The following is a 6,000-nucleotide window of genomic DNA, read 5'->3' on the forward strand; positions in this document are numbered from 1 at the left end:
GCGACTCTTTTCCCGGCATCACATTACACAGGCCGTATAACAACCAATACACTGAACTCTATGTCTGCGTTCCAAATGACACTTCCTTACATGGTCCACTACTCATGACCAGGGAATAGGGAATAGGGAATAGTGTGCTATGTGGGACACAGACTCCTATTTCAGTGTCATTAAGTCTCTGACAGCCAGGCAGTCATTTCAGACATACGAGGGGAGGCTCCGGATGTGCCAAGGATGTTGACGAGGTCTTCTATATTACACTCATTACACAGAGACTTTACTAACACTCACGATTTACTGAGTTTGTATGTAACCTCAAGGGCCAGAATTAGCCTGACTGGCAGTTATACTGGACCGACGGTGAATATAGAAATGATCTTGATCTCCTGACTCAAGGGCAAGTGTCTGAAGAATGTTCTGGAATATATTCACTGTGTGATACATTTACTTATAATAAACATGTCGTTGGCCTCCCCGAGTGGCGCTGCGGTCTAAGACCCGGGTACGATCCTAGGCTGTGTCACTGCCGGCCGTGACCGGGGGTCCCATTGGGCGGCGCACAATTGGACCAGCGTCGTCCGGGTTAGGGGCGGGTTTGGCCGGTGGTGCTTTACCTGGCTCATCGCGCTCTAGTGACTCCTTGTGGCGGGCCGGGCACCTGCAGGCTGACTTCAGTCGTCAGTTGAACGATGTTTCCTCCGACACATTGGTGCGGCTGGCGGGTGTTAAGGAGCACGGTTTGGCGGGTCATGTTTCGCCTCTCCCGAGCCCGTTGGGGACTTGCAGCAATCAGACAAGATCGTAATTGCATCGCAATTGGATATCACAAAATTGGAGAGAAAAAGCATTAAAAAATACGTCGTAATGATCCTGATTTCATTTAGGCCATTTTGAGCTAGTTGGGGAAAGAAGTTAGAAAAATGTATACAAGGAGGGACATAAAGCATTAAGACTAATAAGAAGTTATTAAGGCTCATACATGCTTATAACAAGTTATTAAGCATATAACATAAAGTATAATTTTTTCTGAAGTGTGTTAAAACAACAAGAAGGAATCCTACCCGTGTCCTGTCTGGGGTATGACTATTCTCTGTGTATGTGTCACAGTTATCCTGGACATTCTCTGTGTATGTGTCACAGTTATCCTGGACATTCTCTGTGTATGTGTCACAGTTATCCTGGACATTCTCTGTGTATGTGTCACAGTTATCCTGGACATTCTCTGTGTATGTGTCACAGTTATCCTGGACATTCTCTGTGTATGTGTCACAGTTATCCTGGACATTCTCTGTGTATGTGTCACAGTTATCCTGGACATTCTCTGTGTATGTCTCACAGTTGTCCTGGACATTCTCTGTGTATGTGTCACAGTTGTCCTGGACATTCTCTGTGTATGTGTCACAGTTATCCTGGACATTCTCTGTGTATGTGTCACAGTTATCCTGGACATTCTCTGTGTATGTGTCACAGTTATCCTGGACATTCTCTGTGTATGTGTCACAGACATTCTCTGTGTATGTGTCACAGTTATTCTTAGCCCACTACTAGCTATGCTTACCCCGTCAAGGATAGCTAACACTCTGTGCGTGTGTGTCAGACCTGGTTTCAAACAGTATTTTAAATCACTTAAAATACTTCAACTGGGTTTGTCTGGCACAATAAAATAGTCACAAAAGTGCTGTCCCAGCATCAGACAGTTTACACCAAGCGCTAACATGTGAGTTTCGTGATCTGATCAACATGATCCAATCACTATTCAAAGTTTGTTGCATATCCATCCCACCGTGTCCCCATTGTGACCAGATTAGCTGGTGCCTCCCTGTATGCAAAGTAACTTTAAAGACAATCACTGATGGCATAAGTCAATGGTGCCACCTGTCAATGATTTTAGAGGGTCGGTTTAATGACGATTTAAATGGTTTGACCATCCAGATCTGTTTACGCCAGATTGATATCCAGACACAATGCCTGTTAATTGTCTACACCTGTCTACAAATGTGGGCACATAAACTTTTTATAATGATGTTATTGATAAGTTATTTTAGGCTAATAACATAACAACATACAGCCAATCACTCTGTTGAACATTCTCAGAGCTGTAGGTCACTTAGATAACAGCTGACTTTGCAGACTAATGTCTGGTCTAAATATCATTAGTTGATGTTAGCGTTTATGGTATTTGCCTGGCATGACATAATATGACATCAAAGTTTCCCTCAGCTCCCTCTGCCCGTGAGGAGGTCAGGGGTCATTTGATCTCTGGTCAACAATTGCAGAGCTGCATTGAAAGGGACACTAGTCTTCATGGAGGAACGCATTGTTGACCTCTGTGAGATTGTTTATTGACAATACATATTTCACAGAGAGGTGGCACATAATTGTGAACCATACGTAATGACAATGACTTTCGTAGCTCGATGAACAACTAGCAATACGACCTCATTGCTCATAATCAAGCTGCCCAAATCTCTCTCTCTTTCTTTCTTTCTTTCTCTCTCTCTCTCTCTCTCTCTCTCTCTCTCTCTCTCTCTCTCTCCCTCCCTCTCTCTCTCTCGGAGATAAAGATAATCCCTATCAGTATAAATATTATAAAAATTATTTAGCAATTTGGTAAAAGGGGCAAAAGGACAGCATAACCATCAGATGCTAAACACAGAAGCCCCGTTTATACCTGGTGCTAATGTAACAGTTTAACTTTAGTCCGTCCCCTCACCCCGACCCGGGCGCGAACCAGGGACCCTCTACACACATCAACAACAGTCACCCACGAAGCATCGTTACCCATCGCTCCACAAAAGCCGCGGCCCTTGCAGAGCAAGGGGAACCACTACTTCAAGGTCTCAAAGCGAGTGACGTGAAACGCTATTAGCGCGCACCACCGCTAACTAGCTAGCCATTTCACATCGGTTACACTAACATCTGCCCTTTGTCCTGATCTTGTTCAAATTCTGAATTTGCCCACATCTTTAGACAGGTGTAGATTATTAAACGACACACTGTGATCTGATTGTGATCAGATCTTTCTGACCACCTCCAGAGTTAGTCAGGCACGCAATGTGTGATTTGTGTCTGGATATCAATACAAGTGTAAACAGATCTGGATGATCAAACTATTTAAATCATCATTATACCAGTCTCTAAAATCATTGACAGGTAGTAACTTATGGCATCAGCAATTGTCTTAAATAAATACACTACCGGTCAAAAGTTTTAGAACAGCTACTCATTCAAAGGTTTTTCTTTATTTTTACTATTTTCTACATTGTAGAATAATAGTGAAGACATCAAAACTATGAAATAACACATATGGAATAATTTAGTAACCAAAAAAGTGTTAAACAAATCAAAATATATTTTATATTTCAGATTCTTCAAACAGGCAGTCTTTGCCTTGATGACAGCTTTGCACACTCTTGGTATTCTGTCAACCAGCTTCCCCTGGAATGCTATTCCAACAGTCTATGCTGAGCACTTGTTGTTTGCTTTTCCTTCACTCTGCGGTCCGGTCCCAAACCATCTCAATTTGGTTGAGGTCGGGGGATTGTGGAGGCCAGGTCATCTGATGCAGCACTCCATCACTCTCCCTCTGGGTCAAATTTCCCTTACACAGCCTGGAGGTGTGTTGGGTCATTGTCCTGTTGAAAAACACATTATAGTCCCACTAAGCCCAAACCAGATGGGACGGCGTATCGCTGCAGAATGCTGTGGTAGCCATGCTGGTTAAATGAGCCTAAATCACAGACAGTGTCACCAGCAAAGCACCCCAACACCATAACACCTCTTCCTCCATGCTTTACGGTGGGAAATACACATACAGAGATCATCCGTTCACCCACACCGCGTCTCAAAAAGACACAGCGGTTGGAACCAAAAGGAGCCAAATTTCCACTGGTCTACTGTCCATTGGTCGTGTTTCTTGGCCCTAGCAAGACTCTTCTTCTTATTTGTGTCCTTTAATAGTGGTTTCTTTGCAGCAATTCGACCATGAAGGCCTTATTCACACAGTCTCATCTGAGTAGTTGATGTTGAAATGTGTCTGTTACTTGAACTCTGTGAAGCATTTATTTGCAATTTCTGAGGCTGGTAACTCTAATGAACATATTATCCTCTGCAGCAGAGGTAACTCTGGGTCTTCCATTCCTGTTGCGGTCCTCATGAGAGCCAGTTTCATCATAGCACTTGATGGTTTTTGCGACTGCACTTGAAGAAATGTTCAAAGTTCTTGACATTTTCCGTATTGACTGACCTTCATGTCTTAAAGTAATGATGGACTGTCGTTTCTCTTTGCTTATTTGAGCTGTTCTTGCCATAATATTTATTTTTATTTACGTATTTCACCTTTATTTAACCAGGTAGGCAAGTTGAGAACAAGTTCTCATTTACAATTGCGACCTGGCCAAGATAAAGCAAAGCAGTTCGACACATACAACAACACAGAGTTACACATGGAGTAAAACAAACATACAGTCAATAATACAGTAGAAAAATAAGTCTATATCCAATGTGAGCAAATGAGGTGAGATAAGGGAGGTAAAGGCAAAAAAGGCCATGGTGGCGAAGTAAATACAATATAGCAAGTAAAACACTGGAATGGTTGATTTGCAGTGGAAGAATGTGCAAAGTAGAAATAGAAATAATGGGGTGCAAAGGAGCAAAATAAATAAATAAATAAATACAGTAGGGGAAGAGGTAGTTGTTTGGGCTAAATTATAGATGGGCTATGTACAGGTGCAGTGATCTGTGAGCTGCTCTGACAGCTGGTGCTTAAAGCTAGTGAGGGAGATAAGGGTTTCCAGTTTCAGAGATTTTTGTAGTTCGTTCCAGTCATTGGCAGCAGAGAACTGGAAGGAGAGGCGGCCAAAGGAGGAATTGGTTTTGGGGGTGACCAGAGAGATATACCTGCTGGAGCGCGTGCTACAGGTGGGTGCTGCTATGGTGACCAGCGAGCTGAGATAAGGGGGGACTTTACCTAGCAGGGTCTTGTAGATGACCTGGAGCCAGTGGGTTTGGCGACGAGTATGAAGCGAGGGCCAGCCAACGAGAGCGTACAGGTCGCAGTGGTGGGTAGTATATGGATTTAACTTTGGATTGGAGATGTTTGATGTGAGTCTGGAAGGAGAGTTTACAGTCTAACCAGACACCTTGGTATTTGTAGTTGTCCACATATTCTAAGTCAGAACCGTCCAGAGTAGTGATGCTGGACGGGCGGGCAGGTGCAGGCAGCAATCGGTTGAAGAGCATGCATTTAGTTTTACTTGTATTTAAGAGCAGTTGGAGGCCACGGAAGGAGAGATGTATGGCATTGAAGCTCGTCTGGAGGGTTGTTAACACAGTGTCCAAAGAAGGCCAGAAGTATACAGAATGGTGTCGTCTGCGTAGAGGTGGATCAGAGACTCACCAGCAGCAAGAGCGAGATCATTGATGTATACAGAGAAGAAAGTCGGCCCAAGAATTGAACCTTGTGGCACCCCCATAGAGACTGCCAGAGGCCCGGACAACAGGCCCTCCGATTTGACACACTGAACTCTATCAGAGAAGTAGTTGGTGAACCAGGCGAGGCAATCATTTGAGAAACCAAGGCTATCGAGTCTGCCGATGAGGATGTGGTGATTGACCACATTGAGTCGAAAGCCTTGGCCAGGTCAATGAATAAGACTGCACAGTGTTGTTTCTTATCGATGGCGGTTAAGATATCGTTTAGGACCTTGAGCGTGGCTGAGGTGCACCCATGACCAGCTCCGAAACCAGATTGCATAGCGGAGAAGGTGCGGTGGGATTCGAAATGGTCGGTAATCTGTTTGTTGACTTGGCTTTCGAAGACCTTAGAAAGGCAGGGTAGGATAGATATAGGTCTGTAGCAGTTTGGGTCAAGAGTGTCCCCCCCTTTGAAGAGGGGGATGACCGCAGCTGCTTTCCAATCTTTGGGAATCTCAGACAACACGAAAGAGAGGTTGAACAGGCTAGTAATAGGGGTTGCAACAATTTCAGCAGATAGTTTTA

This window comes from Salvelinus namaycush, chromosome 21 (assembly GCF_016432855.1).
Source record: "Salvelinus namaycush isolate Seneca chromosome 21, SaNama_1.0, whole genome shotgun sequence".
Classification (NCBI taxonomy): Eukaryota; Metazoa; Chordata; class Actinopteri; order Salmoniformes; family Salmonidae; genus Salvelinus; species Salvelinus namaycush.